We start from the raw sequence: 13,002 nt of genomic DNA on the forward strand, positions 1-13,002 counted from the left end.
ATAAATCACTATTAAATCTCATATACAGAAAAAGGTTGAGCAATGTCATTCATAAACTTAGATTCTAAAGTTACTCAGATTTCTAATAAAAGGAACATTGCCTTAAACAAATTATTAAAATTACTACATAGAATATAAACACCAACATGTTACATGCTGTATTGTCTGCAGCCCCACCTTGACCTTACACTACTGATATTATGAACTTATCAATTTCCTAGAGATGGATCTGACTTAGACTTTACTAAGGGTGGGAAGAACTCCTGGATGTGGCCTTGGAGCGCACATTGGCCAGGGCACTAATGCAAGCCTTTGCTTCAGCTTTGGCTCAGGCTCTTTCTTCCTCATCTCTCAATGCTTCCTCATAGCAGGCTATAGGAACAGAATCATGGATCTTGGCCAAAAACTCCAGGACTTTCATCTTACTGGTTTCAGCATGAGCTCTTGGGCCCCACAGGAATTCATAGCATGGAGGTTCACTGTTGGCCACCTGCCGATACTCCAGGTACTTTTCCTTCACTAAATCTCTGGTGATTAGCTTCCTGGGATCCCCAAAAGTGAAGTGTGCTCCTTTCCTTCATAGAATCCCATCATATTTAACACTTACCAGACTTGCTTCTCAGAGGCACAGTTTCCCTTTGTGAAGATCACAGCTAGGATAGTCATTAGCAGGCCATCTTGGGTACACTTCTTTACCCTTGCATCAGAGCTTGGTTCCAGTTTGTTGATGAGGACATAGATGTGCCTTTTGGGATCCACTTACTTCAACTCAAGGCCAAAGACCAACTCTAGGAGCTCAGAAACTCTCTTAAGGATCTCGGAAAAGTGGTTCTTGTGAATCTGGATATCATTTTTCGGTATTTCTGCCTTTGTGATGGGCCCCTTCATTTGAAGAGCAATGTTACTACCTTCTCATCTAAATGGCCTATGAGAAAGTTCTCAGTGGCCACTGGGCTTTCTGGGGATCTTGCCCTTTCCTCTATATTATTGTTTATACTTTCAACAGATCTTGTGAATAAAATAGCTGCAGTAGTGATGGTGGTAGATGGGATTCTACCAGGATCTTGGGGATTATAAAGTGTCTCAGCAAGGCAACCATGAGGAATACCCTTGAAATGAACAGAAGAGGAATAGGCATAATCATCTTCCTTTGCTACAGTGGCCTGATCATGCACTAGATCTTTAGATTCTTTTGGAGTCTGGTGGTGTTTTTCCCTGGCCTTGACTTTGCTCTTCTGACCTGAAGGCATGATGACTGTTCAGGTGCAGCAGGCAAAAGTAGATGATCTAGTGACCTGGAGAAGAATGGACTAGGTGTTTTGTTCTTCTTCACTAGAGAGACACACACTTTGGCTTTGTAGATGGGTCTTTTGCATGTTTTGTGTGGTGTGTGTGTGTGTGTGTGCGCACGCGCATACATGTGCGCATGCTATTCAAGGAACCTATACGGCCTTGAATCTATGATCTGCTTGTCTCCTGCCTGAGACATAACTAGGATGTGTCATAGTTTGCTACCCACCACATCTGATTTCTGAGGAGAGAAAACAAGGCCTGGCAGGTCCCAGCTTTGAGGCAGGGGAATGTCTCTTTGTTCCCATTCAGTGTTTTCTGGGATTCTTCTACGCTGTTGCTTTGATGTTGACTCCTTATTTCAGTGCCATCATCTCCCTTCTATCCTGGAAAAGAAACTGAAGGAGAGTCTTATCTGATCATATCTACCTGGTGATACCCAGGATGACAGAAGAGCTCTGAGGAACACTGTTTATACTGGGGTCAGAATTAGGGTTCTCATTCTTCATTCAGGGTCCTCATCTTCGCTTCTGGCATGGCGTGGGCCTCCACCTTCTTCTGATGTGAAACCTATCTCCCCAGAGAAAGTACCATATCCCTGAGAATTCCAAAGCAGGAATTGAAAGAGCCCTCACCCTCACATAGCTCTCTGATAGTCCCTTGGTGCTTAAAGTGTGGGCAGGACTTTGCCCAACCTAAGCCTGGAGTGGATAGTTCCCTCAGGACTTAAGATCCTTTCCTTTAATATTCCTGTTCGGGGCCTGTGACTCCTGTTCTGAATTAAGATTGATACTCTGTTTCAGTGACCTTATCTCCCTGAGTTTCCACCAGGAGAAATCAGTATGTTTCATCAGGTGATCCTCCTTTAGGGCCCATCAGGAATCTTTGAAGTCTACTCTGTTATGGGGAAGAAATAGCCTCAAGCTTCACTCAAAGTCCTTACATTACTTCTAAGCAAAGTGGGGAAATAGTTCCTCTGAAAACCAAATGCCAGTGTTACATTCAGACACTCCCATCTGGGGCCTACTTGGGCTGATATCAGGGGTGAGACTCTGTACCAACCCTGCCCTTCTGGGTTGGGTGGTTCTCTCAGATATCAATCACTGTCCTTACCTTTAGTTATGTTAGGATCCGGAAACACCTCCATCTGTTAGCCTGAGGCCGTGATCCTGGATCAATATTTATCCTTTCAGTCAGAGGGAGAATTCAGCCAGTGCTAAATCAGGTGTTCTCTTCCTGATGTCTATCCCCTAATACCAGGGCAGGACTCTGTGGGGCCCCCTCTGACTAGAGTAGTTGGTGCCCTCACACCTCACAAAGGGTCTTTACCTTACCTCCTGGCAGGGTCTGGGACTCCTCCCTTTTATGACTTACTATTGGCCCTCATACCAAGTTTTTCACTTTCCTGAGAGATCCAGAGCTGGAATTCAGGGTATATTACATTTGGCTACTACAATGGGTCTATCATGGGCCTCTAGACCCATAGAACTTGGGTCTATGGGATCCTTCTTATCTGGTGTATGTTATTCCCTCAGATCATACTTAGGATCTTCACCTTCATTGCTGGAAGGTCTGAACCCCCACCTTCTGCTCATCTGGTGCCCAAACCTGGTGTAATGTTGTCACCTCTCTGAATCCTAGGATGTCAAATAGTGCTGCTATATCAGGAAATTCCTATCCAAGGCTTCCCAGGGTTTACACAGGGGTGGAATTCTATTGGCCCTTCAATCTTCTGGTGTAGGGATTGCCCTCAAACCTTACTCAGGCTCTTTACCTTCATTCTACACAGGTCCTGGAACTGTTCCCTGGAATCTGTCTCCTCTGATGACCACAGCAGCCCAGTTCAGACCAGCAATGCCTTTACTTCTCTTTGAAATCAGAAACAGATATAGAGAAACCAATGTATGCCACCCCCTTTATATAGGGTCTCTCAGGGCTCAGAGAAAGGGTATAGCTTTTAGGAGTATTGAGGTAGCCTGTGTTTTGTGGGGATTATTTATTCTGAAAGAGCTCACACAGGGGTCTTTCTTCTACTCCTGTGAGGGCTGGGACTCCTCTCTCTCTCCTGATTGGAGTCATCCAGTCAGAAATCAGTGTTTTTCTCCCCAATCACCTCACCTTATACTCTATGATCCTAAGTCTCCATATGAAGTGAAAAGGTACCTCAGCCTATCATCTGGGCATGGACTTAGAAGTACTAACCAGGCACCAGGTTCTGGGCTAAACGGTCTTTTCTGAAGTGAGAGATTCTCTCAGAACTTCCTTAGGGTTTTCACTTTTACTTCTCTTAGGGTCTGGAACTCTCCCTTAGTCAGCCTAAGGATGGTAACTGGTTCAATGCCCTCATCTCACAGTAAAAGTTGACATAAATTTTTACTGCATAGAATGCATGAAATAATTTTGGCAATCACGAGTACAAAATCCTTTTTTTTCTTTAAATTTTCAATTCAATCAAGTCAAGGTTATGACAGTAATAAATGTAGAGATTTTTATTCCACATATACCTGTCACCCCTTCAATTTATAAAGGAACTATACTATCTTTAGTGTTTATGCAACCACCTGGAAATGTTTGTATTGAAGACAAGCCCCCTCCTTTAGCATCTGATAGCAACAAAGGCCACCAGACATAGTCACAAAAACAGCACTGTTCCGCAGAGAAATCAGGGACTATGGGAAGCAATATAAGCTGGGGATAACATCAGGATCATTTTTCAAGATATATCTACACTCAACCCTTTACGATAGAGTCAGTGAAGTAATTAGCTTCAGGGACTACTGCCTCTTTACACCCACATACTCCCTTGTATTATTCGTGGCCCCTACTTGCCCTGTTGTAACTGTCTTTAATCACCAATCACACTCAGTTTTACAGCATCAACCTCTGTGGTGGAAGGGACACATATACAGAGGAAGAAATACCCATTCTTGTCAGGGATCACAAGAATTCCTAGGCCTGGAATGCTAGCAAGAATGCATTGAACCACCTGACACCTGGTTTATTGTCCTCACTTCATAGTAAAAGGTGATAGAAATTTTTACTACAGGTCACACAATAACTTTGGGAATGGCTACTACAGAATCCGTTTTTTAAAAAAAAATTTCCAATTCAATCAAGTCAGGGTTATAACAGTAATAAAGATACTGAAGAGATGTAATAAAGGCACTGAAGAGATGCTGCTCTTCCAGAATCCATTAATATCACTGAGTAATGCAGAGGAGCTTGACATACTCTACCTGACAAGTGGGTAAAGGAGATTCTGAGGGTAGTTGTCTGTAATGCCTCTGATCATTTTGTCCAATTGATCCATTCACTCAGATCATCATGCTAATAATGATTCAGAGACTCTCAAGCTTAGTCATCAAAGTTATTCAAGATTCTCCATTTTCTCTCCTTCCTTCTTTACCCTATTGTAACAGTGGTCCACTTCACCTTTGGAATATAGCCCTCAGCTGCTTATTTTAAAAGGGACATTATTTTTTTTCTTTTTCTCTTCTTCCTCTCCCCCTCCCTAACCTGGGACAAGGAACAATATTACCTTTTCCCCATCCTTGGCCTATAAGTTATCTGTCCTGGAGTGCACACACCCAGCACAGGAAGGAGATATCATCAGAAGATCTAGGAAGTGACTTTCTCCCAAATTAACAAGTGAATTTCCATACACCATCAGGGCACACCAGGGACCCCAGTTGGGACACACCTGGAATGCAGCCTTTGAGGAGCTCCTTTAAAAGCCCTGTTCTCCCTTATGGGCAGAACCACAGCCTGTGGGACTGGAGTCCCCATGCTCCTCCTTTGCTAGCAAAGCAATAAACCTTCATCTTCCTTTTTCTCAAAACCATGTCCTTGTTATTCAATTGGCCATGAATTGGCATCAGGGACAAGGACCGAACTTTCAGTAACACTATGCTACAAGTCAGAAGTGGATATTTGACTTCCAGCTTCTGTAGGCTCTCTGGACTAGGATCAGCTTATGATATGTCTCATGCATTCTGAAAATTGTTTTACTCTCCTGAAACCCCTCATTAACTGTGGGTTTCCTGTGTGGGTCCATTCCTGGCATTTGATCATTCAACCAAATTGTTTCTTCTCAAAGTAAAGAGATATATTTTTTGGCATATCAGTATGCTAAATTAGGTACCCACTGTTCAAGACAACATTATTGAAATTTTACTTTATGTATGTAAGGAATTAAGTACAATTCCTGCAAGACTTTCTTAGAAAACAAGGAGATACAAATTAAAATAAGAGTGAGACAATCCATTTTCAATCAACTTTAACCAAAAATTTAAAAATTTGATAAAATAAAATGCCTGTGAGATATTAATTTATTCACATTCATTTATATTTGAGAATATAAATTGGTACAGCTTCATTGGAATGAAATAATGGGAGCAATATTCATAAAAATTTACAGTCCTCACACTCTTTCCACTTTAATTTGTGTTTTTACACATCTTTCTTATAATGAAACATGCATGTTTGCTCAAAAATTGATGTTCTATAAAATGTTGTTATCAATTGTAATCATAGCAACAAATGGGAAGCAATTTATGTGTCCATCAGGAGGAGATTGGTTCAGTTAATTGTGGCACATACATACTTTGTAATTCTAGGGAATAGTTAAAGGAGTAAAGTGGATCTATAAGTATTGTCACAGAAAGATATTGCATTCATTTTAGTCAGTGGCAAGGGTATGAGGCAGAATGATATTATGACAGTTATAAATTTATGTTAAAACTTGTATATAGACGAAAAAGCCTTAAATAAATGTTAAAATACTACATGCAGTATTTTTAATGTGGTTATCTTTGAGGAGAAACCGAATTTTGGAGGAAGCAGAGTTTGTATTTATCTGTATTTTAGAATTTTTTTACTACAATAATATGTCCCTTCTTCTTTGTAATTAAAATATTTCAATAAGAGTAACAGCAGAAAAAGTAGCTGTGTATTATACACACATATAGGATGTATGCAATGTAATAGGAGAAGCCTGAAATCTGAATAGCTTTGAAAGGAAAGTGACCACAACACTCAGAGCGACCAAGAGAGCTTTATTGCAGCAGTGCAAAAGCGGAGAGAGAGAGAGAGAGAGAGAGAGAGAGAGAGAGAGAGAGAGAGAGAGAGAGAGAAGAAAGAGAGAGAGAGAGAAAGCAAGAGAGGGAGACAGAGAGAGCAAGAGCAAGAGAGCAAGAGAGACAGAGAGCAAGAGAGAGAGAAAGGCCCCGCAGGAGGGAGTTTTTATAGCCCAAATCTAATGGGGTCTCTGGGTCTGCAAGCTGCCTTCTTGGTGTACAATGATTGGATCACACAGTATTTGCTAAGGGTGTCATCTTCTGCCTTCAGGCAGATGGGACAGGGGTCAGATGTGGGTTTCTGTTACCAGACCGGTGTTCAGCCTTGAGTGGGGTTGAGTGTTCAGACTTGACACAAACAGGTGATAAAGCACCAGACAGAGTGGGGTTTGAGTGCATGGGTTATCCTGCAGCTAACAAGCTTAACATATCAAAAGTTTATTTTGTGGCGGAATGAAATGGACATCATTACCCTAGGCACATGTATGACTGCACATATGGTGTGACCCTATATTGTGTACAACCACAGAAATGTAAAGTTGTGCTGCAATTGTGCATAACGAATAAAAATGCATTCTGCTGTCATATGTACCTAATTAAAATAAATTAATTTAAAAGTTTATTTCATATGCAAATAAAATTTGATGTGAATTGGCAGGTGTTCTCTGCTGTCAGATGACCTAGGGATCTAGGCTACTTCCAACATATGGCTCCAAATCTAAACATGTATTTTACATGGTCATTACTGGATGGAATAGAAAGCATGAAGATGGCAGACAGGCTCTCAAGTGCCTTGATCTAAAGTAAAAAAATCACAATTCTGCTCATATTTTTTCAAGGTTAGTGACATGTCCTTTCCTAACCACAAGTAAACTGGCAATATAGTCTCCATATAAACCAAGAATAGAAAGCAAGACACAAAGTACATGAGAAATTGTGGTCTCTTCAATTAACTGTTACTTTGTAGGCACCCAATAAAAAGCTACTAATATAATTTGTTAGGATGATAGCCTTCTTTGTTCTTGGGAGGTTTTTCTGAAAATATAAAAGATCATTGCTATTCAGAAGCACTTTCTTGTGCCTATCTATGACAAGTGTTTTCAAATCCAGGATCACACCATTTTTCAAAATGATTCAATAAATCTCCGAAAGAAGGGTTCATCCTTTTCTATTCAGTAGCACCTTTCTATACTAACCTTTTCACTAACCTTTATAATCTCTAAAGACTGAGAAATTTATTATTTTGTTCGGTCTCTGGTCAAAATCATAACTTGTGAGTCTCTGCTATCACCACCCCCCACCTGATGAACATACCTAAACACTTGTACAGGTACCCTTAGGCACAATGAAAAAGCCTGAATTTTCCCGTGGGGTAGATACAGACAAAAGTAAGGAGAATGATGGTGAATTATTTTTTTTATTTTCTTATCAAAGCTGGCATTTCTGCCAGGGAGACATTTTCTACCTGTTTGGTAGACTGAATAATTACTCCACAAAGATTTCCATACTCTTATCCCTGAAAGGCATGTTATGTTACATGGCCAAAGGCACTTTGCAAATATAATTAAAATTATGGAATGGACCTTAAAAATAGGTTATACTGGATTGTCTGCACAGACCAATCTAATTGCATAAGCCCTTAGAAGCATAGAAATTTCTAAGGCAGAAGAGAGATGCAGTAGAGGGGAATGTTACATTCCAAGCATGAGATAGGTTTAATGTGCCATTTCTCATTCAAAAAGTGGGAATTCACATGTAAGACTTCAGAGAGGCCTCAAGGAACTATGGCAGCTTCAGCTGATAGTCAGCAAGGAAACTCATTCCTCACTCAAAACTACCAAGAACTAGATTCCTCATAGGACTAGATTCTGAGAACAACCTGAACAAAGCTGGAATAAGATTCTCCCCAGTGTTTCCAAATAAGAAGCCAAGCTTTGACATTTCTATTTGGACTTAGGTAACTGGGAAAATAAACCAGAAGCAGCAGCAGCACACACTTCTCACCTACAGAAGTGTGAGATGATAAATGTGTGTTGCTTAAGTCCCATAATGTATGGTAGTTTGTTACATCAGCATAAAAAACCAGGGCTGGGGTTGTGGCTCAGTGGTTGAGTGCTTGCCTAGCACGTGTGAGGCCCTGGGTTCGATCCTCAGCACCACATAAATATAAATAAAATAAAGGTATTGTGTCCAACTACAACTAAAAATTAAATATTTAAAAAAATATTATGTTCTCTTGGAAGGATCCTAGGATTTTAAAGAATCTAGCTTCTAGGGCTGGGGTTGTAGCTCAGTGGTAGAGTGCTTTCCTAACACGTGTGAGGCACTGGGTTCAAACCTCAACACCACATAAAAATAAATAATATTAAATTAAATTCTTCAACAACAACAACAAATGAATCCAGCTTCTAGACATGTGGTTATACAGTGATTTCTTGGGTCTTTATTTATTAAGACACCACTAAAGAGGGAGTTTTCAATTTTTTTTGACATTTAGTTAAGCTCACTCATCAGTATATTGATTTAGTGCCAGTCTCAAATAAATCATTAAATTATGTTCTTCATTCTTTTTAATCTCACCTGCTTCCTAAAAACTTTCTAACTTAGGTTATCTTTCAAGAATCAGTAGATTTTGTGCCAAATTTGACTCAACTTACAAGGCAATTGGAGGAAATAAAAGAGAAACCATTGGTGAAAATACCCAAAAAAGATATAAGCAGAACTATACATCACTGCCAAAGTAAAGAATTATGTGGAAGGGGCTATTTTATCAGGGGTGTTCTACAGTGAGTGAAATGAAGGACAAGGGCACATTTGAAGGGAGTCAGGGTTCTCTACGTCAGGGTAAAGGAAGGACATTCAGAGCTTTCTTTCCCACATGGTGATCTCAGATACAACCTCTGTTGGAGGAAGCAGAGAAGAGCTGGACAGCAGGTCATGATGCAGATTTGGCCTTGAGGGCCCACTGAGGCTGACTCAGGGGAAGAGCATTATAAATCTGGAATGCTGGGCCTGGTCCCATGTGACAGCTCCTGGGCAAAGTCAATACTCCAAGAGGATAGGGTCAGAGACAGGTGGCTATCAGGCAAGTGAGGCCCATAAGCAGTCCCCAGATAATATGTAATTCTCATTTTCTCCTTTATTTATTACAACTGGGGTTGGTATATCAACCCTAGGTTCCTTCTTTTCATTGTCCAGAAACATTATGTAGTAGTGAGAAGGGAAATTAATGAAGACATAACATTTGCCTCATGTAGGAAAGTGCTCACTATGTGGCTTAAACTAATTGAGACCAGGGTTCTGACACATAGGAGCCATGAAGTCAGGTACACTGCAAAGTTCTATAAGGCTCAAGCTTTTTGTGAAGTGAGCTTGATAAGCACTGCCTTTTAGGACTGTGGGATATATGTAATGTCTGAAAGTCTCTGGCACAGTCCCTGGAATTTATTGCCTCTTTAATAATTGACAGCCAGTACTATTAATTTGACCACAGACCCTATCAAAACCTGCTCTGTGATTTTTGTGCTAAGAGCCATAGCCAAGTAGTAATGATGCATGGCATTTTTGGTTGAAAGGTGATGCCAGCAAGCCATTGAGATGATATGATTATGTTAAGATCTGCATTCAAATGGATATTAGACCCCTGCTGTCTGCCTTGGCCTGCTACTTTGGAGCTCTAGCGGGACTCCTGGAGAGTTCCCATTGGTTGGGGAAGTATGGTAGGAGGGATTTCCGGAGGAGGGATTTCCTGTTGGTGTGTGGGTCCGGGAGAACACCGGCATATTTCCCGGGAGCATATAGGGCATTGGCGGGAGTTTCAAAAATAAAATTTGTTCCTGTTTGAGTGGCTCGTGATTTTTGTGCCCAGCCAGACTGCGGCAATTGGTGGCCCGTGTGGGGAACGTCTGAAGCTCAGAGGTAAGTAAAATTGCTCGCCCCTGAGGGAAGGCAAGAGAATGGGTGACCATTTCAAGAAACAATGTGTTCTTGTTTTGATTTATTTTGTTTTGGTTTCAAGCTACCTATCCCTAGAACTCAGCTCCATCTATAGAGACAGCTGATGCCGCAGTCCGGCTGGCTGGGCAAAATAAGCGGAGGGGGGTGACGAATAACTTGTGTACGTTGATACAGCAGGAGTGGGAGCCGTTTATTGTAGCACAGGAGGGATATATATACATTACACACAGCTTATCTTAATTAACATAAACTAGATACAGCAGTCAACCAATAAGGAATCTCCACACTTAATGGCTCGCTGGCGATACTTCACAAACCACTCCCTCTGGCAAAATGCCAGGCGCCACCTTGACTTGTTTACAGACCCTAACAAGCTGAGTGGCCCTCAACCCCCGTAGTTGATAGACGGAATCCTGAGGCAGGACCTCAAAGATTAGCATGCCCTGTACTTGAGCAGGCAGGAGGGCAACGAATTCACCATGCTTTAGATTTCAAAACAGTGAAGCAATTAAAGGAGGCTGTAACAACCTATGGTCCGCAAGCACCCTTCACAGTAAGCATGGTCGAATCCATTACCAACTTGGACATGACGCCAGCATTTTGGGCTAATATGTGTCGATCTGTGCTAAATGGAGGACAATATTTGTTATGGAAGGTTGCAAATGAGGAATTTTGCACGGAAACAGCTAGGCGAAATGCAGCAGCCGGTTACCCTCAAAGAAATATAGAAATGTTGTTAGGGGAAAGGACCTTATGAGGGTCAATGGCAACAAATTGAATATGATCCTGGTGTATACACACAAATTGCTGTAGATGCGGTTAGGGCATGGAAGACTTTACAGGGGCATGGAGATTTACAAGGACAATTATCTAAGGTAATACAAGGAACTAATGAACCTTACACTGAATTTGTAGATAGGCGTATTCAAACATCTGCCAGAATTTTGGGGGATACAAAACAAGCAATGCCATTAATAAAACAACTGGCTTATGACCAAGCAAATCGTTAATGCAGAGAGGTCATTAGACCAGGGAGACATGAAGATTTAAACACATATATGAAATTATGTAGAGATTTTGCCTCTTTAATAATGAATTAATGAACAAGAGCAAGTTTTGGCAGCTGCAGTACAACAGGCTTTAGATGCCAGGCCAAAAACATGCTACAATTGTGAACAAACAGGACATTTTAAAAGGTGTTGCCACATAGGAGGAGGGTTTAACAAAGCTAGGTATCAAAGGAATAGAATACCGGGTATTTGCCCACGATGCCGTAGAGGGAGACATTGGGCTAATGAATGCCGTTCTCAAACCACCATAGAGGGTATTCCCTTATCAAAAAACGGACAAGGACCAAGTGTTTACCCACAATATCGTGGAGAAAGGTATCAGGCTCCATTGCCAAAAAACGGACTGGGGGGCCCAATGCTCCGGGGCCCACAACCACAAATATACGGGGCAATGGAGGAACCTAGCAACACCATCAGGGTAGTGCCCAGGACACATTATCCATTAAATCCCTCATCAGACAAACTAGAGGGAACGCAGGGTTGGACATCTGCACCTCTGCCAGAGCAGTACTAACTCCAGAGATGGGAGTTCAAATCATTCCCACAGGAGTAAAAGGACCTCTTCCCCAAGGAACAGTAGGCTTATTATTGGGATGCAGTTCTTCTACACTAAAAGAACTTATGATAAGTCCTGGGGTAATTGATCCCGATTATGAAGGTGAAATAAAAATTATAGCTAGTTCTCCAAGAGGTATATCAGTAATTTCACCAGGAGATAGAATTGCACAGTTACTAATAATACCCAGCCTGCATGATAAATTTTCCAGTTGTTCTGTAGAAAGAGGTTCCAGGGGATTATGCTCCACAGGTGTGGATTGGGCTATGCTGTCTTTAAATTTAGATTCTCGCCCAATGCTAAAACTAAATATTCAAGGACATGAATTTAATGGGCTACTGGACACAGGAGCTGACCTTAGCATCATATCTCGTCAAGAATGGCCAAAACATTGGCCATTACAACAAGCCACTCAAACGCTTCGAGGCCTAGGAGTGGCAACTAATTCCCATAGAAGTGCAATGGTATTAGATTGGAAGGATCCTGAAGGATGTGAAGGAACTATACAGCCCTATGTATTGGATCATCTTCCTATAAATTTATGGGGACAAGATGACCTAGATCAATTAGGTTTGACATTAACAAATAACATCAATCCTAACGCGCCCACTAGTAGGGCTAGACAAGGCTTTAGGAAAGAAAAAAGATTGAGAACAAGAACAAGGTATGACAGCACCAATTCAAATAGATCAAGGAACAGACAGACATGGGTTGGATTTTCAGAAAGGGCCACTGAGACAATCAAAATTACCTGGAAATCAGAAAGACCAGTATGGGTTCCTCAATGGCCCCTGACTAAAGAAAAGATACAAGTAGCCCATGACATGGTCAAACAACAATTAGCAGAAGGACATATACAACTTTCCGTATCTCCCCATAATACTCCCATTTTTGTCATTAAAAAGAAATCTGGTAAATGGAGATTATTGCAAGATTTAAGAGCCAATAATAATGAGATGGTTATTATGGGACCTGCTCAATCAGGGATTCCTCAGTTGTCTGCTTTGCCAAAAACCTTGTATGTTTTAGCTATAAATATTAAAGATTGTTTTTT

At 41.2% G+C, this 13,002-nt stretch overlaps 1 pseudogene; it reads right to left on the minus strand.

The window, feature by feature from the left end:
- Window positions 1-244: 244 nt before the first annotated feature.
- LOC124079648 (melanoma-associated antigen B10-like) lies at window positions 245-1,250 on the minus strand (annotated as a pseudogene).
- Window positions 1,251-13,002: the final 11,752 nt, after the last annotated feature.

Source organism: Marmota monax, unplaced genomic scaffold, assembly GCF_021218885.2.
Source record: "Marmota monax isolate L192 unplaced genomic scaffold, Marmota_monax_Labrador192_F-V1.1 WCK01_AAM20220418_F8-fsc00075, whole genome shotgun sequence".
Classification (NCBI taxonomy): Eukaryota; Metazoa; Chordata; class Mammalia; order Rodentia; family Sciuridae; genus Marmota; species Marmota monax.